Genomic DNA, 27,791 nt, shown 5'->3' with positions numbered 1-27,791 from the left:
GTCAAGGCTATAGTCTTCCCAGTGGTCATGTATGGTTGTGAGAGCTGGACAGTAAAGAAAGCAGAATGACAAAGAATTCATGCCTTTGAATTGCAGTGCTAGAGGAGACTCCAGAAAGTCACTTGGACAGCAAGGAGATCAAACCAGTCAATCTTAGGGAGATCAACCCTGAATATTCACTGGAAAGACTGATGCAGAAGCTGAAGTTTAGGTGTTTTGGTCACCTGATGTGAACAGATGACTCATTGGAAAAGTCCCTGATGCTGGGAAAGATCAAGGGCAGAAAGAGAAGAGTGTGTCAGAGGATGAAATGGCTGGATGGCATCACTGATGCAGTGAAAGTGAACTTGGGCAAACTGGGAGATGGTGAGGGACAGGGAGGGTTGGCATGCTGCAGTCCATGAGGTCACAGAGCTGGACATGACTGGGCGACGGAATAACAGTAACAACATAGTTGTATGGTGCCCATTATTTTTTTTTAAAACACTTTAAAATTCGATGGAAAAGTAATTTTTAAGCTTATTTTGGAAGGACTTGTGTTAGAATGAATGAATGTATACATGGCCCCTATATGTCAAATATTTCTAGTTTTTAGTGGTACATTAGTGATTGAATCATCTGAAACAAATGTGTGACCAATTGACCATAATTGTGTTATATCATTATATCACTCTGTGTGTTATAAACAGCCATAATTTGGAGAAACTTTACTATATTTTTTTCTGAGTGTGTTCCAAACAAATCCAGAATTCGTAAGTTCACTACCAAGCTGGAGCCTAATCTCAGTGAGGCAGTGAGCTAAGCATCAGTATCAGTATCAGTTCAATCGCTCAGCTGTGTCCGACTCTTTGCAACCCACAGACTGCAGCTAACCAGGTTTCCCTGTCCATCACCAACTCCCGAAGCTTGCTCAAACTCATGTCCTTCAAGTCGGTGATGCCATCCAACCATCTTCCTCTGTCATCCCCTTCTCCTCCCGCCTTCAATCTTTCCCAGCATCAGAGTCTTTTCCAGTGAGTCAGTTCTTCGCATCAGGTGGCCAAAGTACTGGAGTTTCAGCTTCAGCATCAGTCCTTCCAATGAATATTTAGGACTGATTTCCTTTAGGATTGACTGGTTTTCATAGGTAATAGAAAATGAATGAACCATAGTCTGTACTCACCCTCAAGAATGACCACAATCTTATAAGTGAAGCAGGTATGCCCACAGTTGCTGTATCCATTGCTTGATAAATGAAGTGAAGTGAAAGTCACTCACGTGTCTGACTCTTTGTGACTGCATAGACTATACAGTTCATGGAATTCTCCAGGCCTGCATACTGGAGGGAGTAGCCTTTCCCTCCTCCAGGAGATCTTCCCAACCCAGGGGTTGAACCCAGGTCCCCCACAATGCAGGCAGATTCTTTACCAGCTGAACCACAAGGGAAACCCAAGAATACTATCCCTTCTCTGGCAGATCTTCCTGACCCAGGAATTGAACCAGGGTCTCCTGCATTGCTGGAGGATATGAGGGAAGCCACATTGCTTGATAAGGCTCACGCATATGACAGAACAGCACAGAGAAGTGACTTACTCAAAGGAAGAGAGGGAAGGTGGAGAAGAAGGAGAGAGAAAGGTTAGAGCAATAACAGATAGTGATCTTAAGAGAAGACTAGGGCCTGCCCGATACACCTAGGAAAGAATCCAAACCAGAGGCAGGTAGACAGCGCCTTTACTCCCCCTGAAACAAGGCATCAAAAGAGCCTGAAAGCACAAGGGTGACGTGGGAGAATACTTCTGAAGGCCACAAGCACATCTATCAAAAGCAAGATTTCCTTATTAATTCATAATCATTTCCTCAGTTAACAGTGTAATAGAAGGAATTGTATAGGATAGTTTGAGGACCCCATATGTGCTTACTTTTAGTGGTATAATATGCAGAAAAGTCCCCAATATTAGCTAGCAATCTTAATGAGTTATCACAAAGTAAATAACGTCCAGAGATGCAATGTCATGCTCATTTTAGAAGTTGCCTTCAGTACCCTTTTAGACATCATTTTTCCCTCCTAAAGAGAATAATTATTTTGCCTTTTATGATATTACCTTCTTTCTTTTAAAAAGTATTTTCAGCATCTATCTATATTCCTAATAACTATGATACAGTTTTACTTGTTTTTAAGCTTTATGTAAAGAGAATCCTACAGTATGCATTATTTTCTGACTGGTCTCTTAACATTACATTTGAGATTAATTTTTTGCCTATATATAGGCCATTTTCATTGCTGCATACTGCTCCATCTTATAAACATGTTATAATTTCTTTACTTATTTTATTTAGATATTTGGGTTCAGTTTGCATTATTAAAATTAATCATGCTATAAAGATTACTATATGTATCTTGATGCAAACATGAACACATTTCTATTGAATACATAAATCAGCAGAAATGTTTGATCATAAAGTATATACATTTTTGTCTTTAGGAGATAATGCTAGAAATGGTCAAAAGAAAATTTATCAGAAGCAAGATTTCTTTATTAATTCTTAATCATTTCCTCAGTTAACAGTGTAACAGAAGGTAATGGCAGATGTGGTTGTTTCAATTAATTTTCCTACAAACTCCCATTGGTCTGCATCCTCTCCAGCACTTAATATTTTTAGTCTCTTAAATTGTAGGCATTCTAATATCTGTATAATAGTATCTTCTTATGCTTTTTAATATGAAAGGACCCGGAGATTGTCCTACTGAATGAAGTAAGTCAGAGAAGGAGAAATATTATATGACATCCCTTATATGTGGAATCTAATAAGAAATGATACAAATGAACTTATTTACAAAATAGAAACAGACTCATAGACTTAGAAAAAGAACTTATGGCTGCCAGGAGGGAAGGATGGGGAGAAGGGATAATTAGGCAGTTTGGGATGGACATGTACACACCGGTATATTTAAAATGGATAACCAACAAGGTTGTATTGTATAGCACAGGGAACTCTGCTCAATTTTATGTGGCAGCCTGGATGGGAGGGGAGCTTGGGGGAGAACGGATGTATATATATGACTGACTGAGTCCCTTTGCTATCCACCTGAAAACATTACAACATTGTTGACTGGTTATACACACAAGTGCTCAGTTGTGTCTGACTGTTTGCAATCCCATGGACTATAGCCTGCTGGGCTCCTCCGTTCATGGGATTTTTCCAGGCAAGTATACTGGAATAGGTTGCTGTTTCCTTCTCCAGTTAACTGGCTATACTCTGATATAAAATAAAAAGTTAAAAAAAGAAACATTTTTTTTAAAATTTTTAAAATTAAAAAAAAATATTGGAGTATACCTTTATGCTTTAAGTGTGCACTCCTTGGATTACTCATTAGCTTGGAAGTCTTTCACCTGCTTATTAACTATTTGAATGTTTTCTTTGTGACGCTGTTGATTGCTGTTTTTCTATTTTGCTCTCAGGTTGATTTTTTCCCCTTTACTGAATCATAGTTCTTTATATTAATCTCTGTCTGTTACGCATGCTTAAAATATTGCTTCTTACTCTATAGCTTGATGTTTTACTCTGTTAATGATGTTTTTGATGACCAATTTCTTCATTTTACTGTAGTCCAATCAATTAATCTTTTCTTTTAAGTTAGTGCTCTCAGCATCATAGTTTAAAAGTCTCTCACTGTTCTGAATTCTTTAAGAATTCCTCTGATGTTTCTATATAACTTCTAGGAACCAAAAAAATAGGCCAAAGGACATAGACCTCAAGATCTCTCCCCTGGGTACTCCTTGGTGAGACACTCCCGGAAGTGATGGAAGGGAAGGTGGAAGAGAAAAGAAGCCGTAATTCTCAGAGACTTTTGCAGCTGATGCGTCAGCTGGCCGGAGCTTCACAGTGGCTCTCTGATGAGCCCTTGAGACCCACCCACTTCTCTTCTGCAGACTGTGGTATTTGTGGAAACTTCTGAGAATTTCCTGAGAACTGTAGCAGCTTTGGAAAAGGTTTTGAAAAGTTCTACTTTGGTACTTCCGGCTGAGCACAATTATTTCCCATGGTTGCTTCTCTGATTTTCAGCCCCTCCTATCTCCCAGGGTGGCTAGAAGCCTCCAGTGCTCCTAGTAATTGCTCTGTACCTCGACTACATCCAATGGCTGCTCTCTTTCTGATTGAACCTTGACTTGGCTCTAGTTTTGTTGTCTTGTCTGTGTGTACCTGGTTCTATTTATTGTTGGACATTGTATTCCTATCAGTGCTTTTCTGAAATAATCTGACTCAAATAGAGAATATAGGTTTGTTCATCCCAGGTACCTAGTGCCACTAGTAATCCAGAATCACATTACTTTCATTCCAGGCACTGAAATGATGTGGATAAAAAGCTGTAGGTGCTATGAAATATGTCTGTTTCCTGCTCACTCGTAATTCTTGGGTTTAGCCCTAAAGGGTCACCAGAGTGGGGGATGCTCACCAGGTCCCTGACTGGGAAGGCTCTGGATCCTAATTTGGCTCCTCAGACTGCCAGCTGCTTGGCCATTTCTGAAACTGGTAAATATCTCTACATTGCTTTGCTGGTGGATCAGATGGTAAAGAATCTGCCTGAAGTGAGGGAGATCCCTGAAGTGCGGTTTGATCCCTGGGTTGGGAAGATTCCCTGGAGAAGGAAATGACAATCCACTCCAGTATTCTTGCCTGGGAAATCCCATGGACAGAGGAGCCTGGTGGGTTATAGTCCATGGGGTCACAAAGAGTTGGACAGGACTGAGTGACACGCTCGCTGTATAGGGTAAAGTAGCCCCAAATGCCAAGCTACCTTCTCTGATTTTTACCCCTTTTGGATCTTTGCCTGCTATTTCATCCTTGTCATCTTAATTCTCCAAATTCTTGCACCAAGATGAATTTTAAATATTTTTTCAGTTTTTCTAATTGCCCAAATTCCTTAGTTATTAAGAGAAACAAAAATCACCCATGGTGACTTCAAGTTTATTTTTTGGCTGATTCTTGTTGATATATGACAGAAAACCACAAAATTATGTAAAGCAATTATCCTTCAATTTAAAAAATTAAAAAAAAAATAAAAAATAAAACAAAACCAAAAATATCACATTAAACACAAATCTCTCATCTTGCATAATAATAAATTATAATTGAGTTTAAAAGTTTTGCAGGAAATTATTAAAAAATGGAAAAATTATAATCATAGTATGAGAAGAGTCTTTCTAAGGCTGACATAAAACCAAAAACCAGAAAGAACAGAAATAGAGGAAGAGAGAGGGAGAGAAAGAGACAAAAAGAGAAAGAGAGCGGTTCTACTATATGTAAAACTTCAGTATTTCTGTACTTTAAAAATAGCAAAGTTATTAGAGGGGTGTGTGAGAAATCTATGTATCTCCCTTTAAGTTTCGCTGTAAACCTAAAACTGCTCTAAACAATAAAGTCTTTAAAAAAGTGAAAAAAAAGTGAAGTCAAAGGACAAATTATAGTGAGTAAATATTTGATTCACACATAATGACACATTCTTTATATCCATCATTTATTACTCCCTTGACAGAACTATTATTTTCTTTTCAATTTTCTTACTTGTACATTTTATTTTCTTCTTGTTTTCTGGTCTTAGTGTATTCTGTCTATAGATTTACATTCATGCCTTTTAGATTTAAAGATTTATTGTTATCCATTAAGAATGGAGAATATGTTCTGAAATGATTTATTCATTAAGTGAATGAACATTTATTGAATGTCCATAATCAGTCACATAAATATTTTAGGAGTTGGGGATACAATTGTTACCAAGAAAGACAAATGTTCTTATTCTGGTTGTCAGTCACTGGAAGGGTTCTACTTTTTTATTTTTTATTTTTTTTATTGAAATGAGGTGTTTCCTTTTTCCTGTCTTATAGTACCTGGCAACTATAAGTGTGCTTTTATTTCTGTTTATTAATCTTCAAAAGAGAGAAGAGCCAGACAGACCTAGTGTGCCAACAGCAAGACCAAGGGATTGTCTTTGACCCCAGCCCTCCTGGATTTACTTGTTTGCTCGTTAAATCCTTTCCCTCGCATTTAGCTGGATGGTTTATGGAGGATGGGACTTCCCTTGTGGCTCAGCTGATAAAGAATCTACCTGCAATGTGGGAGACCTGGGTTCAATCTCTGGGTTGGGAAGATCCTCTGGAGAAGGGAAAGGACACCCACTCCAGTATTCTGGCCTGGAGAATCCCATGGACTGTGTAATCCATGGGGTCGCAAAAAGTCGGACACGACTGAGTGACTTTCACTTTCACTTTTCACTTTGTGGAGGATGTAGCTCAAGGCTGTTTTACTCTTTGCTGTTCTCTGTCTTAGCAGTTGGATACACAGATATTTTCCTAGACTTACTACCTAGTCCTATAAATGGATGACTTAAGTGAAAAAACAGTCTTCTCTATTTATTGTACAAATGATCCGGTGCCTTATCTTTTCCATGATTATAGCCATTTCTCTGTTAATCTGCTTTTCCTTTTCTGGGAAATACAATTATCAACAAGATGTACCAAAGCTGCAAGTGACTTAGGGTGTTTAAATCAGCACTTCAGAAAGCAGGGGACCCATAGTAGAGGGAAAACTGTCAAGATTTGCTTTAGTAGAGACTTTAGATATTGAATAAGGGATCAGGCAGAGGCATAATATGATAGTTTTCTTTCAGCAAGAACACAGTGTAAGTCTTTTGCCAATAGCAGTTTTTTTTGTTTGCTTGTTTTTTAGTGTGGTTCTAGTCTGGTAGTTTTTTGTATGCCTTTGTAGGCACTTTCCTTGTAACTGTCATGGGGTGGGCCATATTAAGTGCTAATCATATCCCATTTTCTCCCTGGGTTAATTTTTTAGTTCAATTCCTAGTGCTACATTTTCTCATGTGTATCTTTATTGGGATTTATAAATAAATGTGTTGCTATTTAAATATGCATATATTAGATTTGCAAAACCCTGAATGGTATGTAATCAAGTAGGTCATGACATAATTTCATCCTCTAGACAATTGCATACTTATAGAAAAATCGTTATAGCAATTTACTTTGAAATGAGACAGGTGCTAATTTTTCTAAAAATAAAAATGAGAATAGAGACTGTTTTTCAAAGACCATCTCAACAGATTTTTAAAACTTTGTTTTATTCTTTTTTAAATTTAATTTTTCTGCATTTCAAAAGTAATTAAAATTTATTGTTCAGATGAAGAACAGAGAATATGGCTGTCTTCCACCACATAACATTATTATGTTTTATAAATTTGCTTTATTTACTGTCCAGGGTTATCTGTTCAAGAGGACTAAGAGTGCAAGTTCAAGGGTATCATGCCCTGTTTTCAAACTTGTCACCTACTAACTGTAATCTCCTACTGACTCAGTGCCTTAATTACCCCCTCTGTAAAATGAGGACAGTATACTCAACCCTCCAGGAGCAGTAGTTGAGATAATGCATATAAAGCTCTTTAAAATTTCCTGGTGCACATAAAAACACTTAAAATGCAACTATTTTAACTTGTAATTTTGTTGTTAAAATGAGTTACTTAACATTTTGTTTTATAAAGCTTTTAATTAATATCATATGAGGAGTGCATAATAAAACATTGTCCTATGACATAATTCCAGTGGAGGCATAATATTTATTTTCTTTGTGTCATTCCTTAGTTAACTCTCTGCAGTTGATTTGTTTTTAATTTTTCCTATTATGTACATTTTTAGTTTCCTATTGTAACTTTAACAAATTACCACAAAATTTAGTTACTTAAAATAACTGAATTTATTATTTTACAGTTCTGGATGTCAGACTAAAACCAAGATGTCAACAAGGTTGTGTTTCTTCTGGAGACTCCAAGCGAGAATCCATTTATTTGCCTTTTCCAGCTTCTAAAAGCCCCTGAATTGCTGGGCCCACCCCCTTCTTCACACTTCAAAGTACATGATTTCAATCTCTCTTTTTCCAAGTCCTTTTCCTGACTTTATCCCTCTTGCCTTCCTATTCATGAACCTGAGTAATTACATTGAATCCACTCAGATAATCCAGAATCATCTTCTCATCTAAAGATCCTTAAGTAAGCCACATCTGCAGAATCCCTTTTGCTGTGGAGGAATGGAAGGCAACATTCACAGATCCCAGAGTTTAGGATGGGGACATTTTGGAGAAACTAATTTGTGCATGTGAAAGTGAAAGTTATTCAGTCGTGTCCGACTCTTTGCGACCCCATGGACTGTATAGTCCATGGGAATCTCCAGGCCAGAACACTGGATTGGGTAGATTTTCCCTCCTCCAGGGGATCTTCCCAACCCTGGGATCGAACCCAGGTCTCCCACATTGCAGGTGGATTCTTTACCAGCTGAGCCACAAGGGAAGCCCAATTTGTGCATACTTCATTATTTCTTAGAATGCATTTCTAGACATAAGTTTCTGATGAAACAACATGTCCATTTAAATCTTTTCTGAGGGAATTCCCTTGGCAGCCCAGTGGTTGAGGCTGCACATACACTTCAGGGACAGAGTCTGATCCCTGGTCAGGGAACTAAGATCCCACATGACACGTGGTGTGTCCAAAAAGGAAAAATAAAACATTTTGCTCAATATTGCCCTATTCAGGATTTATCAAAAGCCTAATTGAGTGAACATTGTTTAATTAAATCCAAGAATGCTGTGTTAATTTACGCTCTGTCTAAGGTTTAATGACAGTTGCATTTCATTTTAATGTTCAACATTTCAAAATTTATAAACTTTCTAATTATCTTAAAGCTAGGCTTTTAGTTGTTCTTTTTCTTATTTACTCAGTTTTCAATAATAAAAACAGAAAATTTTTCTTAGTTTTCTGTATTGAAACAATGCTAACCAAAGACATCCTATTAAAAAAGATTTGTTTTCCTATCAATCATAAAACATCTATTCTATGAAATGCAGGTGACAAAAATACGTGAGATATTGCAGCATCTGAAAAAGGGAAGAAATAAAGTTGTGATTTCCTAGAGAAATCCATAAACATAATATCATAAAAGGCAAAAGCTGTTTTTTTTAAGTGCTTGCCATATGCCATGACTTTGATATATTGTATATTACTTTTGTAGTCTGTCATGAGTGTAGTTCATGAATTGCACTTGGAGAATAAAGAAAGTACTGATTTAAATCAAACAAATGTGAGAAAGAAAACAAAACTTCTGCTCCTGTTATGAAGTTAAGCTAGCTTGAGTTCCTAAAAACTCCTTCAAAATCAAACTTGGAAGAACCAAAGATGAGAGTAGAAACAAGACCAGCAGGAGATGCCCACATAACAGAAAACCACCCCAACTTGATCCACTCCAGGGGATGCCCGAGGCCTTGACCTGGGAGTGTGGCAAGTGGTGAAGGGGTCTTTGTGCATATTTCAGGAGCCTCTGTGCTTCTTCCCTCATGCCTTCAGACAAACATTCCTTTACTTCTCATCAGCTAACTCATCACAAACACCTGGAGGATAGTGATTTAAGGTGCAGTCAGGGCTGAAAAATATAACAGAGCCAAACACGAGCAACACAGAGACAAAAGTGATGGCTGAGGAGGCTGAACACGGGTCCTCCTCCATCAGAGCCCCTCTAGCCTTGCCTCCTTTAAATCCCCAGGGGAGGGAGGTGGGAGGGGGGGTTCAGGATGGGGAACACATGTAAATCCATGGCTGATTCATGTCAGTGTATGGCAAAAACCACTACAATATTGTAATTAGCCTCCAACTAATAAAAATAAATGGAAAATAAATAAATAAATAAATCCCCAGGGCAACAGTGGCTCCCCAGAGAGGAAGACTCCTCCTCATGCTCCTCATCTCATCTCAAAACTCTAATGCAAAGATCTGGCCTGTGAGCTTAGTCAGCAGAGAGACAGCGGGTGGGGGTTGTCAGCAGGCATTTGGATGGGGTTTCTGCTGTCTCTCATGCCCCTTCCCAGAGGGGCTAGGCCTCCAGACAAGTGGGAGCTCACAAATCAAACACTGGAGACTTGAATACAACCTTGGTAAAGAAAGGTCTAAACTGAAAACTTTTGACACACAATCATTGGAGTTGTGATTTAAAATAAGTATAATATCTACACATGAGCAGAAAAGGTAAGAGAGAAGCAATAAGACACAAGAAAAATAAGTCATAAAATTGTGAATATTAGATGTTGAAATGTAATAGTTGAAATAAAGAACATAAGAGAGGGATAAATACCAGGCTGGATATAGCTGAAGAAGGAATTACTGATTTGGAAGATAATATAGAGGAACTCTTCCAGAAGATAGTTCTAAAGATATATAAGAATATACATAAAATATACTAAGAAAGACAAGATTCACAAGATTAAAGGAAGATGGAAGACTTCAGGATGAAAAAGTTTAGGATGCTAAACAAGGGGAGAAGGCAACACCATTACTTAACAAATTTTGTTAAACAAGAATATTGAAGACAATGAAAGTATGTTAAAAACATTCAGAGAGAAAAGCAAACTCCCATGTAGGAATCAGAATCAGGTGTCAAATGTTTTTATAGTAATATATGATACAAAAACTGGAGTAATTTTTTAAAGTATTAAAGAATATCCAGTTGAATATTTATTCAAATTTGAGGACATAAACATAGGCATTGAAAATTTCAGGACTTTCAATAATGTCATACAATGAAATCATTCTTGAAGTAAGTATTCAAATAAGTAAAGAAAAACAAAACATTACCCAAGAGATGCTATAAGTATAAGGGGAAGAAGTAGTTATCAAATTATTCAGTAACATTATGTGTGTATGTATGAGAGAGAGAGAGAACAAGCACAAAATCATAGTACTTAAAGTTCATTCATAACAACTGAAAATTAAGTTCTAGAAAATATTAATAAAATAAGAGCTGGGGAATAACAAATTAGATTTCTGTTTTCTGCAAGTGACACTTTTAAAACAAAAAGACAAAATGTTTTAAAAGGGAAAATACAAACAGCAACAACAAAGCTGGGGTAGCAATTTTAAAACCTAACAAAATAAAATTTAAGACAACAATATCATGTGAGTACATAAGGCCTGGAGAATTCCATGGACTGTATAGTCCATGGGGTCACAAAGAGTCGGACATGACTGAGTGACTTTCAAAAAAAGAAAAAAAACATAAGGATATTATATACTGTAAAAGAATAGGAAAGGCATGACATTATAAACATAAGTGCTCCTATAAAACAGACTAAAAACATATAAATCAAAACTTTCCAGTGAGAAACGGGTAAATGAACGATTGTCATTTCAGATTTTACATATGTCTCTCTAAAACTGCAATCAAGTAGACAAAAAATAAACAATCTATTCTTCACACAGAACCTAAGATAATTTTTTAAAGATGGACATTAGATTGTCATTTTTAAAACCATAATTCTTCTGTAGCTTCCCATTAATCTTAGAATAAAATCTAGACGGTTCTGCATGTCTCTTATGGTTCATGACTTGTTCACTCTTATTTCACGATTTTCTTTCTCTTATTTATTATATTTGTGCCAGACTAACCTCCCTGGTGACACAGACAGTAAAGAATCTGCCTGCAATGTGGGAGACCCAAGTTCAATCCCTGGATTGAGAAGATTCTCTGAAGAAGGGAATGGCAACCCACTCCAGTGTTCTTGTGGATAATTCCATGAACAGAGGAACTTGGTGGGCTACAGTCCATATGGTTGCAAAGAGTCAAACATGGCTGAGCAAATAGCACTTTCACTTTTCAGCACTTTTCACTTTTCAGAAGATGCTAAGCTCCTTGCTCAGGAGTCTGGCATGTACTGTTGGTGCTAAAATAGTTGCTCACTTACTTCTAGTGATTTTGCACCATTCAATTCTCTCCTTAAAATATCCCTTCCCTGGCTATTGTAAACAATGCTGCAATGAACATTGGGGTACATACACACAGTACTATATGTAAAATCCATTAGTTATATAAGGACCTATGGTATAGAACAGGAAACTCTGCTCAATACTCTTGTAACAACCTATATACAGAAAAAGATCTGAAAAAGGATACACGTTGATTCACTTTGCTGTACCCCTGAAACTAACACAGCAGGGTTATCAACTATGTTGTTGTTGTTTAGTTACTAAATTGTGTCTAACTCTTTGTGACCCCATGGACGCCCACCAGTCTCCTCTGTCCACGGAATTTTCCAGGCAATAATATTGGAGTGAGTTACCAGTTCCTTCTCCAGGGGATCTTCCTGACCTGGAGATTGAGCCCACGTCTCCTGCATTGGCAGGCAGATTCTTTATCACTGAGCCACCAGGGAAATCAGCTAGACTCCAAGAAAAATTTTTAGAAAATCTCTGCCTCAGAGAGGTCTTGCCTATTCATTTTTCACTGAAAATAAAACAAAAAGCAAACTAGAAATACTCCCACTCCCCCAATTCTCCATGCAGGGTATTTCTTCAGCACCTCTTACCACCATCTGGCTTATATCTTGATTCGTCTACTGTTGCTCTATCCCACTAGAGTGAAATCTCTATCAGGGATGTGACTTTTTATCCACCGCACACTCACACCCTCAGCAGAGTGCCCTCCATCATGCACGTCACTGAAAAGGCGGGGGGTGGCAAGGAGGGGAAGACTTTCACAAACCCAGGTCTCCAACTTGCCAGTGCTGGCACTTTGGAACATTTCTGACTTTGGTTTCCTTCTCTCAGATGGTTTGTGGTGTGTGTATGTGTTTTAAAGAGGTATACAAGATCTTAAGGATGAACTCACTAATGAGTTAATTCATGTGAAAATGCCTATAAAGGGGTCCAACTTGTAGCAGATACTTGGAGAATAATGAGGAAGACCAGGCTTGCAACTCTCCCTCCTTAGCTCAATTGCTCTAGATACAGAATTACTTGCACCGCGACAAGCTAAAACTGCCACAGCAGAATTCTTTGGGTCTCTGCCCTTCTTTATTCCTTAGAGTAAAACACGAGCATTACATTCAGGTCAGAAAGCCTCCTGAACTTCATTGTGACAATTATGACAATGTTATCAGGCCTGCCAGTTTAGAGCCGTGGTCAGCTCTGTATTGCTTCTGCGCTTAGGCAAAGCGGATGGTGTGCATGGTGATTAAGTAACACGGAGTCTGCCCTGCCTCTCGCATAGAATTAATTTTGTTGTAGCTTCCATTTCATTAGAGAAACACTTTAAAATAGGTCAAGTGTAACCAAGACTAAATTGAAAATGCATTATTCTGTTTTGGTAGGCCCTCCGAGCTGATACATATTTAATGCAATTTTAGAAGGAAGTTCAAATGCCAGGCAGCCTCCTTTAAGGAAACAAGTGTTTTAAGCCTCACACTCGGTAATTTTATAATAAACACTCAGTATATCTCTTCTACTATCCTAGAACATGTCCTGGACTGAAGATAAGTTATCTGCATGAGTTACGAGGAATGCAGCTGGTGGCACTGCGCTGAACCTTGTTCTTGTGATTGTCCGTGCCTCTTTGGGACTCAGTTTATCTGTTTTTTTTCCTACATTTTCTTTCTTGGTGTTAGATTCTTGGCATTACAGAAGTTCAACACAACTTAGGTATGTTCTTTGCTGTTTACTCATATATTAACATAATTGTCTTATTCATCACATTATTCGGTCAACTGAATGATTACAGTCACTGTTTTTTCACTAAGTGCAAAAGCATCTCTATTTAGATGGGATGTCAATGCAGCTTAAAAAATGAACACTTTATGTCTATAATTGTGGTGATTTTTCAAAAAGGAGTCCATGGACTAATGGGTGGTGGACACGGGCATCGGCATGGGGTGTGGGGGTGTGGGGTGTGGACAAAGGGAAGGAGATGTGAAGTAGGTTGTGAGTTGTGGCCTTAAGTTATTAACACAATGTTTGGCGCTCAAAATATTCAAATCAATTGAAAGAGGAGAGGATGAAATGATTTCCTTCACTTCCTGCCAGTCTGCTTTTGGAGAATGTGAAAGGATAATTTCTGGGCTTAATGTTGTGTCATGGGTTTCAAAAATCACTGGATTTTCCAGATTTAAGGACAACCTGATCTGATCAGTTTCAGAAGAAAATCTGAGTGCATATGCTGATATGTATGTTTTATTCTCATAGCCCAGGTCTCTCCACCTAGAGTGGATCCCTGCTGCCATCAGAAAACACTAGGATGCTTCAACCCCGTCATCTTCTGCACCAGCATCCTCCTCAGTGGCAAATGCAGTCCCTGTGACTCAGGTGCATCCTGGGAATAAAGACAGGGACCTGAGTGGCGTTCTAGGTTTCTCCCTCATCTGGCCCACAGCCTCCAGAGTCTTCAAGCTGTGAGTCTCATGCTTTAAAGGACAGCTCGTATGTATCTCCACTTCTGAAACTCCCCTTGTAACTGAGCTCTTGCTTTGCGTCTGTCTTTTTGAGACTGATCAACCTTACTGCTATAGTGCTCTTACTAAAGCATAGATATTTTTACATGACTTTCCTGTTTCAAATTTTTCAGTGTTCCCCATAACTTTCATCTCAAGCTCCATTCCTAGACCTTGTCTAGGGATCTACGTTCCTACTCCCTAGTCTTGTCTCGGTCATTTCTTCAAGTTCAGCTGCTTGCCCCAAACCACTGGCAACTTTGGAACATGACATACTCTCCTGTTTCTCTAAGGCTTCAAACATCTCTTAATCTCACTATTGGTATAACTTTTATTTTTAAAAAAATTTAATTGGACTAGAGTTCATTTACCATGCTGCATTAGTTTCTACTGTGCAGCAAAGTGAATCAGTCAGTTATTCAGGTACATACGCCACGCTCTGCTGTGGTTAGTTGCTTAGTCGTGTCCGACTCCTTTCGACCCCATGGACTGTAGCCTGCCAGGCCCCTCTGTCCATGGGAATTCTCCAGGCAAGAGTACTGGTGTGGGTTGCCATTTCCTTCTCTGGGGGATCTTCCCAGCCAAGGAATCAAAGCCACATCCCTGCATTGGCAGGTGGATTCTTTACCACTGGGCCACCAGGGAAGCCCTCTTTTATATAGTAGTATGTATATGTCAATCATAATCTCTCAGTTTATCCCTAGCTCCCAGTTGCCCCTTGACAGCCATAAGTTTGCTTTCTACACATGAGTAGAAAACGGAGCATCTACATCTATTTCTGTTTTATAGATTGACTTCCCTGGTGGTCCAGTGGTTAAGACTCCATGCTTACATTGCAGGATGCATGGATGGGTTCAATCCCTGGTCGGAGAACTAAAATCTCTCATTATGCCACATGGTGCAGCTAGGAAAGAAAAAAAAAAAGGATTTCCCTTATCTAATTTACTTTTTGAAACTCAGCTCGGATTCAGCCTTCCCTGAAAGCCTCCCTGGATGCCACAGCCTAATTTGAATTTCTTTTCCTTGTGAAGCTACAATATTCTCCTCATGTCTTTGCCATAAAACTCAGGCCTCATTTTTAAACTCGAAGGTGGCCAGTGCTTGCTTATTTGTCCAACCTAGTAATCTCTCCTCAGTGCTTGCCTGAGTGGATGCTCATTCGCTTTAGTCATGTCCAACTCTTTGTGACTCTATGGACTGTAGCCCACCAGGCTCTTCTGCCCATGGGATTTTCCCTGCAAAAATACTGGAGTGTGTTGCCATGCCCTCCTCCAAGGGATCTTCCCAACCCAGGGATCAAATCGCATATTCTGCATCTCCTGCGTTGCAGGCAGATCCTTTACCTCTGTGCCCCTGGGGAAGCCCTCTACTCAGTGCTTATCCTCCCTAAACTGTCTGCGGAGTCTTGCTCTCTGGACTACCAGCTCTTTCTGAAGCAGTCTCCTCATTGTGTTCTGAGGTTCAGACTCACATTTACTTGTGTCTCTCTGCCTCTCCTGTTTTTCAGGGCTCCTTCTTCTGTGGAACTGGGGGTGTACATTGCAACTCTTTTTCATACCTTTACTCCCTGTGACTATCATGTCTTATGTTTAGAACCACCATGTCTGTGAGATAAATCCTGAATCTCTATTTTCAGTCCAGACCTGTGCTCCAAATATTCCACTATGACTTGAAATTCCTTCATGTGTGGGTGCATGATCAGTTGTATCCAGCTCTTTGTGACTCCATGGGCTGCAGCCCTCCATGCTCTTCTGTCCATGGGATTCTCCAGGCAAGAGTACTAGAGTGGGTGGCCATTTCCTTCTCGTAAAGAGAAGGATTCTTTACCACAGGCACCACTGGGGAAACCCCAAATTTGGAATTTTGGGTGCCAGTGGTTATATATTTATATACTTGTGTGGTCTTAAAATTGCCTGAATAACCTATTACACTCTAAATTCCATGGCTCATCACCATTTTCTTAGGGCCTGGCACATGCATATGTATATAAACACACATATATACATAAAATCAATAACTACTGACTGAATAGATAATGACAACCAAATGTCATTGGGACTCCATTAAATGGGCCTATTTTTTTTCCCTAAACTGCACCTTAGAACAAGCAAACAGTATCCCTTTATTTTAAAGGGTTGTGCTATTGAATCTATATAGGAATTGTTAAGAGATGACAGCCCCTCCCCCTAACTAATTCTGTGACATTCCTAATCATCTTTGCACTCAGATTGATAGGAGAGAAGTTTTATTCACTGTGATTGAGAGAATGTTTCCAACCACCTCAAGCCAAGTAAAGATAGATTTAGGAAACCTTGGAGAAGAATTTTCCGACTGGAATTACAATTATGTAGGTTATGCACTGCACTCAAAGTATGCCAATTATATCATAGGCATTATAGTTTAGTATAGTAAAATAATTTTAAATCAAGTGGAAGTAAAATATTTTTTTCTAATAAAATTAGTATGTATTATGACGGTTACGGTGGAAGTATAATACCTTGAGTAAATGGTGCCTTTTTTCTACTTTGCACAATGAGCCCATATACACTGGTTTGGTATTCACTGTCTAGATTTTGGAAGCTGCAGAGAATCTTTCTCTGATTTAGAAAAGTTTAAAGATGATAGACTAACCTTAATCTAGGTACTATTGCAGAGTGAAGAAAGAAACCAGTTGGAATAAGATGTTTTTTCACGCTAAGAAGCCAGTGTTCATGTTTCCTGGGGGCTAAGATGTTTTTTCACGCTAAGAAGCCAGTGTTCATGTTTCCTGGGGGCTTAAGTTGTCTTGAAAGAAGTCTGGTCTTCCTGCTAGGATGGTGTGATCTTAAAGGAAAAAGTCTGTGTGAAAGTGTTCTTTTTATGATGGTTGAGTGACAAAGTATCCCAAAAGTCAGTGGCTTAAAATTATGACACATGTTTTCCTGACAAATCTACAATCGGACAGGGCTCAGAGAGAATCCCATGGAGACTCATGGCCCGGCATCCACTAGGGCAGGGAGCGGGCCAGCAGCAGGGGCCGAAGCGGCTGGGGCCCCTCCGACATCTCTCTCTCCCTCTCCCTCTGCTTGGTCTCCATGCGGCCTCTCCTGCTGGTGGCCTCAGGGTGACCGGGATTCTTCCGTCGGTGTCTCAGGCTCAAAGGTGTGAGTCCTGGGAGAGAGGTGACAGGAGACTTGCTGCTAGAGTCATCTGGCTGAAGCATTGCACAGGTCCACCTCCTTTCAAGCAGAGTGAATCTGGGGCCTCTTGGTTTCGATGGAGGGCTGTGAATGTCACATTGTAGAAAGAGCATGTGGCTTGGGGTCGGTACTGCTGTGGCCAGTAAAAGGAACTCTGGTGGGGACCAGAAGATGTCAGGTACAAAGTCTGTTGTCAATGTTAGGGGTGATTTTGGTTTGGGCAGTCTCCAAAAACATCTGCTGTAGAAAGGCACCTGTCACAGCCCCTCCATGCCAGAGGACAACTCTTTCATTTGATTTTTCTCCTGGGCTAAAATCTCTTGGTAAGATTCATCTTTCTTTGTTTCAGCCCTTATTTCTAATTTTTAAAAAGTAACTCTTTTCAACTTTTTCTTTCCCATTGTCACTAACTAGTCCAGGTATTCAACAGCTCAGATCCATATATTGCAATGTCTCTGAGCATTGCTCTCTGCTCTTCTAATCTCTCCCACTATTGCTATGCTTCTATTTTTTTCTAGCGTCTTATGAAAAATGTCAATTATATACAAAACCTGAAGGGACTATGCAGTAACACCAGTATGCTGATACCTAAATTTCTAAAATTTTGTTAATTTTACTGTATCATATATTTGTCAATCCATTCATCCTTTTGACACAGTCACAAATTTATCATACTTTTGTGATTCATAGCTAAGTAAGCTGCATGCAAATGGACACTATTTTTAAGTGATTTAGAATGTATACCATTAACCAGCATTCGATATCTGTGTTCAACTCACTTCAGTCGCTCAGTCGTGTCCGACTCTTTGTGACCCCATAAACTGCAGCACGCCAGGCTTCCCTGTCCATCACCAACTCCCAGAGTTTACTCAAACTCATGTCCGTTGAGTCGGTGATGCCATCCAACCATCTCATCCTCTGTCATCCCCTTCTCCTCCTGCCTTCAATCTTTCCCAGCATCAGGGTCTTTTCAAATGAGTCAGTTCTTCACATCAGGTGGCCAAAGTAGAGTTTCAGCTTCAGCATCAATCCTTCCAATGAATATTCAGGGCTGATTTCCTTTAGGATGGACTGGTTGGATCTCCTTGCTGTCCAAGGGACTCTCAAGAGTCTTCTCCAATATCACAGTTCAAAAGCATCAGTTCTTCAGTACTCAGCCTACTTTATGGTCCAACTCTCACATCCATACATGACTACTGGAAAAACCATAGGTTTGACAAGATGGACTTTGTTGACAAAATAATGTCTCTGCTTTTTAATATGCTGTCTAGTTTCATCATAGTTTTTCTTACAAGGAGCAAGCATCTTTTAATTTCATGGCTGCAATCACCATCTGCAGTGACTTTGGAGCCCCCCAAAATAGTCTGACACTGTTTCCACTGTTTCCCCATCTATTTGCCGTGAAGTGATAGGACCATATGCCATGATCTTAGTTTTCTGAATGTTGTTTTAAGCCAACTTTTTCACTTTCCTCTTTCACTTTCATCAAGAGGCTCTTTAGATCTTCTTCGCTTTCTACCATAAGTGTGTTGTCATCTGCGTATCTAAGGTTATTGATATTTCTCCTGGCAATCTTGATTCCAGCTTGTGCTTCATCCAGTCCAGCAGTTTTTATGATGTACTCTGCATAAAAGTTAAATAAGCAGGGTGACAATATACAGCCTTGATGTACTTCTTTCCGGATTTGGGACCACTCTGTTGTTCCAATACAGTTTGAACTGTTGCTTCTGACCTGCATACAGATTTCTCAAGTGGCAGGTCAGGTGGTCTGGTATTCCCATCGCTTTAAGAATTTTCCATAGTTTGTTTTGATCCACACAGTCAAAGACTTTGACAATATCAATAAAGCAAAAGTCGATGTTTCATGGAACTCTCTTGCTTTTTTGATGATCCAATGGATGTTGGTAATTAGATCAAATTGGTATTTGTGTACAATATATTTTTAGGTAAATTTTCACATACAGAGAAATGCATGCATCATAGATGCATCATGTGACAAGTTTACAAAACATTGTTTTTTCTTAGAGATTTTTTGATGCCTACCATTTTTTAAGTCTTTATTGATTTTGTTATAATATTGCTCTATTTTATATTCTTTTCTGTTTTGGTTACAAGGCATATGGAATCTTAGCTACAGGACCAGGAATCTAACTTACTCTCTCTGCACTGCAAGGTGAAGTCTTAACCACTTGACTGCCAGGAAGCCCTGAAATCACTGTTTTTTAAGAGCTATTTTTATGCTCTTTCCCTTCTCAAGAAATCCAATGACTTCCCACTGTCTACCAAAATAAGCTACCCCAAATCTTCTGCAATTATATTCGCAACCACATTCATGCTGCAATTATATTCACAATCATTTCTCTTCCTTATATACTGTGAAACCTATGTAATCTGGGATGGTCATTCACATTTTTGTGTGTGTCACATTGAAAAAGAGTCAAGAGGGCTGTGGGCTGGTTTGCACATGAGACTGTGGATGAGGAACTCTTGGCATACCACGTGTAGGTTCAAGTCCTGGTTCTGCCACTAACCTGCTTTGTGATTTAAGGTAAATTAATTTGGGTCTTGGTTTTATAATCTTTAAATTGTAAATGTATCTTTTAGGCTCTTATTTGGGCTCATACATGGCTGGGGAAACAGTATGTGGAAAGATGGATGGATGGGCATATCTCTGCTAATGTTTTCAAATCTCCTTCAAGTACCTTAAATATACCTTACTGAACTACCTCAATTATATTGTCTCATTTTCTGACTACCCACATTGAAAAACTTTCATCTCCTGGCTTAAGTGTTGAGGTCAGCCCTTGACATGCAAGTTTGCAATAAATGTTTATTATTATTATTATTGTAATTTATTCATTTAAAAAGGAAAAAAGTCAAAGACCGCTGCATTAGGAAAATGCTCTTTAATACGGTATATGTCCAGCAAATCTGCTATTATAATTCACTATGAAAAACCTAGGAATATAGGACTCAGTTGAAATATTTGTGGAATCATTAAATAGCTACTATAATTTTTATTATTTTTAGCTATCTTGTTTTGTTCTTGGAACAAAGATGTTTTCTCAACGTGAAATGCCGTCTCTGCCCTTTGACCTCCTCCACCCCCTAGTATGCACTGTGTGTTCTTGTTATGTGCTCACCAGCCTCCCCAGTGGCAGGGATATCTGCTCAACCATAAGGTACCACTGTTCTTCTTCTGACACCAGGCTTAAAAGATAACATTCCTCTCTCAATTCTGTAAGGGGTCATGATGACCCACCCCACCACTGGCTTTGTACATGCAAACATCATCGGTGAACTTTACATACAAAGAGAATCTATCATAGTTGCTGGACAGACTGGTCTGTCCAATGACCTGGGGAGAGACTGGGCTGTACATAATGGAAATTCTTAGCTTAAATACTTATTTACAACATCATTAATGTTACTAGCTCTATTACTTGTGTTCTCTATTGCTTGTATTCCATTTCACAATATTATCTTTCCTTCCATTACCAAATGTGTGATTGGGGCTCCAATAAAATTAACGATGGCTAAGCAACTTTAAATGATTGACAAAATATACTTATATAAGATCAATGATTATAATAGTGTAACTCTAGATATAGGAAGAAGCAACAAAAGGGAGCCATTTCTTGGACCATGATCAACTAGCAGAGGTGTCTGGCTACTATTAACAGTAATTGCACATCAAATGGTCTATCAACACAAACCTCGCTTGACCTGGGGTTCCTAGCACTGTGGGACAAAGTGGTCATGAAATGCCTCCCAAACATTCATTGAATTAAGAATGAAAAAGAAGGGATCATAAAATAAAGAATGCTTCCCACTATCAAGTTCTGTAAGAAGCCAGTCATTAGTCACTGCAATCACCAAGCTACAGTGCACTTTACAAGGAATTCAGGGCAAAGATTAGGATAGCACAATCTGTGCTCTGGGAAAACTGGTACAACTAGTCCTAAGATAGTTAGATATCTCAGGAGGAAATCTTATGAGCCCAAATCCTAGAATCTTTCCATACTCAGAAAAGCACTAAAACCATTATGTCTGTTCCTTACAGAAAACAAGAGGAGTTCACAGGTGGCTCAATGATAAAGAATCTTCCTGCCAATGCAAAGAGACTCAGGAGACACGGGTTTGACCCCTGGGTTAAGAAAAACCCCTGGAGGAGGAAATGGCAACCCACTCCAGTATTCTTGCCTGGAGAATCCTTTGGACAGAGGGATTCAGACCATATTGCGGGCTACAGACCATAGGGTCACAAAGAGTCAGACATGACTGAGTGACTGAGCACCCATGCGCACATAGCCCTAACCTTCTATCAAGATGTGTCACTGATTGCTTGTCTCCCCTTCTCTAAAGTCACATGTATACTGGCTTCCCTCTTTACTCTTCAGAACAGACCAGGAACTGTCTCCCCAGTTATAATCTTCATGTTGACTCAAGTACATTTTTCATTTTTTAAAAATTAATTTTTATTGGAATATATTTTGCTTTACAACATTGTATTAGTGTTTCCTGTACAGCAAAGTGAATCACCTATATATATGTGTGTATATATGTATACACACACACACACATATATATATATATATCTCCCCTCTTTTTTGGGTTTCCTTCCCCTTTATGTCATTACGGAGCAATGAGTAGAGTTTCCTGAGCTATACTATAGGTTCTCTATAAGTTATCTATTCTATATGAGTAAAATTTTCCATTTCTTTTTTAGACTGACAATGGATTAGCTTTTCTTGTTGACAGAGGTCATTCCAAACGATGAAAAATTTACCTTGCAATGCATGGATTAGAGGCCTGTAAATTTGTTATTAGCTTTTTGGCACATGTGTTATATCTAACTTAGATGTTATATCTGTAACCTAGGTGTTATATCTAACTTAGATGGGCAGGTACAAAATGTAATTTAGTATTTTGATTTTTCTTACTTTGAACAAAATCATCTTGAAATAGTTGGAAATGCCAAGCTGGGGGGTCAAGAAAGTACTTAACATGGAGCTGTAATTACCGAGTACCCATCTAACAGTCTCTCAAGTTCAATGTACATTTCCAAGAGGTAAGAGGCTACATTCTTTCCCCTGAAACAGAACAATTACAAAAGTTCACTGAGTAAATAAATAAAATACTTGCTAATGTAGTCTGGTCAGCAAAAGTGTTGTTTCTGAAGACTGAAGTCCTTGATGAGTCAAAACGTAATTAATTAATCTATTTTCATTTTTAAAGGTTAAAAATAAAACAAGTTATTAAGACAGAGAATTTTGGAATGCTGTGAAGGGAAGTCTGTGTATAAGCTTCGGGTGTAGAGTCTTCTCTTTTACCCTTTCCCTGGTGGCAGTACAAAACATATATTCTTACAACTTTCCCTTTCCTCACTTCAACAGAAAGATGAGATGGAAAACAATGCAAGTGGTATTGAATTTCATTTTAAATTGGTGCTGTTTATATGTCACTATTCCTTCATAGAGCTTAAACTGTAAATTTTAATGAAATGAGGATCAAATAAGGGAATACATGATGTATCTCTGTGGCAACCTGTGAGATAGAGATTTGACAATTATCCAGCTAATCTGATTTGCAAAGACAGCCAAATTGGGTAGTTTAAGTCCCCAAGTGGATTTATTTGGCCTAGTCAATTCAGATTGACTGTGCACTTAATTACATTACAACACAGTTGCCAACATTCTCCTCACTGCAGGATGCATGGAAAGAGTTCAAAGAAAAGTGTGATGAAGGACACTGGAAGGAAAAAATATTAGGTGATGGCAAGTGAATGAGTCAGTGAACTGAGAAAAGTGCAAAGGATTCAATTGTAACCTGCAAGAAAGAAAAATAAAATCTACCTCCTAATGATACATGAAATAACAGAAACGGAGCGAGGCTGGGAGATGTCAGTGTCATCCTATAGAAAATATGTCAGTCATCTTTTGTTTAAGTCGTTTAAAGATGATCAAAAACTTACTTCTATGGCTTCCAATGACTTAAACAATGTTTTTTAATAATTTATTTGTACTATTGAACTAGCGCATGTCTGAGTCCTTTAGTGATCAATCTTTATTGTTGCTGGAGCTAAATGCAGCCTATTGCCATGTGTGGGGAAATTTGCAAGCATACATTATTTCCTGAAATAAAATCATAAATGAAAAATTCAAGAGGGCACCCATTAAACTACCTTGTTAGATAAAATGAATTTAGGTACATTTTGCATAGTTATTAAACTATCCAAAGTTTAAACATAGCCAAAGAAAAAAAAACAGCAATTTGGCTTCAGATCAGTTTTTCTTGCCTTGAACTTGTAGTTCAGAAAATCTAGAGAAAGAAAGTTACAATTTCTTAGAGTAGCAATAGACAGTTTTGTTCCTTTTGCTTACCCCATCTCCTAACCCCAACTCAGCATCCCAGAATACTATTAATTCATGATCAGTTAGACTTGAAATGTTTACTCCTATTTCATCAGAGATTCCATAACTGGAGTAGATGAATATCTACTATGAATATCTATTGAATATCTGTAAAAATTAGAAAGACATTGACTGTAATCAATCTCATTTAAAATAAATACCTTCCTTTAAGGCAAGAATATACAATGGAGAAAAGACAGCCTCTTCAATAAGTGGTGCTGAGAAGACCAGACTGTGGCATATAAAAGAATAAAATTAGAATATTTTCTAAAATCATACACCAAAATAAATGCAAAATTGATTAAAGATTTAAATGTAAGGCCAGACACTATAAAACTTAGAGGAAAACATAGGCAGAACACTTTTTGACATAAATTGCAGCAAGATCCTCCTTGACCCACCTCTTAGGATAATGGAAATAGAAACAAAAATTTTAAAAAATGGGGCCTAATTAAACTTAAAAGCTTTTGCACAGAAAATGAAATGATAAATAAGACAAAAATGCAATCCTCAGAATTGGAGAAAATAATTGCAAACAAAGCACTGACAAAGGATTAAGCTCCAAAATATACAAACAGCTGATGCAGCTCAATATCAAAAAATAAAAAGCCCAATTCAAAAAAAAAAAAAAAAAATAGTGGGCAGAAGACCTAAACAGACTTTTCTCCAAAGACGTACAGATGGCCAACAAACACATGAAAAATTGCTCAACAATGCTCATTACTGGAGAAATACAAATCAAAACTAAGAAAAAAAAAAACTATAAAACATACCGGTGTTTTATTTATTTATTTGTTATTATTTTTATTTATCAGAATGGCCATCATCAAGGAATCTACAAACAATAAATGTTGGCGAGGATGTTGAGAAAAGGGAACCCTCTTGCACTGTTGGTGGGAATGTAAATTGGTATAGTCACTTGGAAAACAGCATGGAGGTTCCTTAGAAAACTAAAAACAGAACTACCACATGACCCAGCAATTCCGCTACTGGGCACATACCCTGAGAAAACCATAATTCAAAAAGACATGTGTACTCCAGTGTTCGTTGCAGCACTATATACAGTAGCCAGGGCATGGAAGCAACCTAGATGCCCATCAACAGATGAATGGATAAAGAAGTTCTAGTACATATACACAATGGAATATTACTCAGCCATAGAAAGGAAGAACCTGTGTTGGTTGAACTGAGGTAGATGAACCTAGAGCTTGTTATACAGAGTGAAGTAAGTCAGAAAGAGAAAATCAAATATTTTCATGCATATATATGGAATCTAGAAAAGTGGTACTGATGAACCTATTTGCAGGGCAGGAATAGAGATGCAGACATAGAGAACAGAACTGTGGACACAGTGGGGGAAGGAGAGGGCGGGATGAACTGAGAGAGCAGCACTGAAACATGTACACTACCGTGTGTAAAATAGATAGCCAGAGGGCAGCGGCTGCATGGGCACCGGGAGCTCAACCCATGCTCTGGGACAACTAGTGGGCTGAGGTGGTGTGTAGGAGGGAGGCGCAGGAGGGAGGGGACATGTACAGGGGCCAGGCAGGACCAGTGTGGCCCCGTGATGGGGGTGGGGATGGAGGTGTCAGCCCCACACTTCCTGCAGACGCCAACAAGCTGCAGGGTGACTGCAGCCCTGACAGGGAACGCCAGTGATAGGAAGGGGAAGAAATGATGTCTTTTAAGCCCTGGACATTCTGCCTTCCATGCCCATGCTGCTCCTGGCATCGAAGAGCTGTCGCTCACTGTGCAAGAACTCTGGGTTCAAATTTTCCTTTAAATAGAAGGTTCTCTGCAGGGCAAGTGAATGATAATAATCAGTGCTTTTCTGTGCAAAGATGGGAAAGTGACCCAGGGCCACTTGCTGATGAAGAGAAAAGGCTGCTGCTAAGAAGCCTGTCCACACGGATGCCTGCTGACCATCCATGTGCTAAGACAGTTCTCAAATTGGTTCACCTCCTTTCTGCTGCTGTTGCTGCTGCTAAGTCGCTTCAGTCGTGTCCAACTCTGTGCGACCCCATAGATGGCAGCCCACCAGGCTCCCCCGTCCTTGGGATTCTCCAGGCAAGAACACTGGAGTGGGTTGCCATTTCCTTCTCCCATCTCCTTTCTAGCTGTTTCCTAATTCTACATCCAATTTTACTTCATCAACCTGTCAAAATTATCCTCTCAAGCTATGTAGTCTGAAGATATGGCTGATTTATAGGTCCCTTGTAACAGCAAACAAAGATGGATCTCTCACTACCTCAGAACATTAAATACCTATTTTGAGACCCAAATGCTTAGCTCAGGTTCAGCGGAACAAATTCCCAATACATGTTAAATTGGGGAAACACATTCACTTTGATGTTATTGAAAAACACATTGAAATCTTAAAGGCAAAGAGATGAAGATTTACAGTAGAATCACAGTATTTAATCAAAAGAAAGCACATATTTAAAATATATATCCTTAAAAATGTTTGTTGAATAAATTGTGTTGACATGCTATATACCTTCACTTACTGCAGAGTAAACTGGGGCACACAGACAGGAAAAGGGAATGCTTTAGCAATGATATTTTATACACTATGTGCCATCTTTACCTTAATATGGTATAGAATATTTCTAGGTAGAGACCAGTTGAACAACTTAGATGATCCTTTGTCAAATAAGTGAGGTCTAGGGAGTATAACAGGCTTCCCTGATAGCTCAGCTAGTAAAGAATCTGCTTGCAATGCAGGAAACCTTGGTTTGATTCCTGGGTCAGGAAGATCCCCTGGGGAAGGGATAGACTACCCACTCCAGTATTCATGGACTTCCCTGGTGACTTAGACAGTAAAGAATTCTCCTGAAACCTGGGAGATCTGGGTTTGATCCCTGGCTTGGGAAGATCCCCGGAGGAGGGCATGGCAACCCACTCCAGTATTCTTGCCTGGAGAATCCCCAAGAACAGAGGAGCCTGGTGGGCTACAAGCCATGGGGTCACAAAGAGGTGGACATGACTGAGCAACTAAGTGCAGGAAATATAACAGGAAATAATGGAAGCTAACAAACATCATTTTAAGATAGTGGCTTTTGAATTGTTTTCACAAATAGATTAAACTTTATGAACTGCAACATGTTTTATTTAAAAGAAAATTCTAGACATTGATTTGAACTGAAAGTACAAGGCTTTCTTTCCCTTTCACAGTTTGCTCTTGAAAGGTTTTTTCCTGTGAAATACATAATACACTGTTACAAGTTGATTATAATGAGGGCTTATCCTAGAATAAAGGAAAGAAAAGCCAAATTTGGCTAATTTTGCCTCTTGAGGAATGAATCAGTGAGCTGTATGTGTGTTAAAAAGCATATGTAAAATAGATAGCAAATGGGAATTTGCTGTCTGGCTCAGAAAACTCAAACAGGGGCTCTGTATCAAGCTAGAGGAGTGGGATGGGGAAGGAGATGGGAGGGAGGGTCAAAAGGGAGGGGATATATGTATACCTTTGGAAGGAAACTTATGACCAACCTAGATAGCATATTAAAAGACAGAGACATTACTTTGCCAACAGAGGTCCGTCTGGTCAAGGCTATGGTTTTTCCAGTGGTCATGTATGGATGTGAGAGTTGGACTGTGAGGAAAGCTGAGTGCCGAAAAGTTGATGCTTTTGAACTGTGGTGTTGGAGAAGACTCTTGAGGGTCCCTTGGACTGCAAGGAGATCCAACCAGTCCATCCTAAAGGAGATCAGTCCTGGGTGTTCATTGGAAGGACTGATGTTGAAGCTGAAACTCCAATCCTTTGGCCACCTGATGTGAAGAGCTGACTCATTTGAAAAGACCCTCATGCTGGGAAAGATTGAGGGCAGGAGGAGATGGGGATGACAGAGGATGAGATGGTTGGATGGCATCACTGACTCAATGGACACGAGTTTTGGCAAGCTCTGGGAGTTGGTGA

At 39.0% G+C, this 27,791-nt stretch overlaps 1 protein-coding gene and 1 long non-coding RNA gene across 2 annotated transcripts in view; both read right to left on the bottom strand.

Annotated features, from left to right (window-relative positions):
* The window catches only part of MARCHF1 (membrane associated ring-CH-type finger 1), an 816,302-nt gene that overhangs the window by 186,010 nt on the left and 602,501 nt on the right, over positions 1–27,791 (bottom strand). The window lies entirely within an intron of this gene.
* Positions 20–27,663, bottom strand: LOC122422110. Its single transcript, XR_006263732.1, has 2 exons — positions 27,627–27,663; positions 20–200 (listed from the first exon to the last, which is right to left on the bottom strand). It is a non-coding gene; the product is annotated as an uncharacterized LOC122422110 (long non-coding RNA).

Source organism: Cervus canadensis, chromosome 19, assembly GCF_019320065.1.
Source record: "Cervus canadensis isolate Bull #8, Minnesota chromosome 19, ASM1932006v1, whole genome shotgun sequence".
Taxonomy (NCBI): domain Eukaryota; kingdom Metazoa; phylum Chordata; class Mammalia; order Artiodactyla; family Cervidae; genus Cervus; species Cervus canadensis.
The sequence above is the reverse complement of the archived record's forward strand: the minus strand, read 5'-3'. Positions and strand labels throughout refer to the sequence as shown.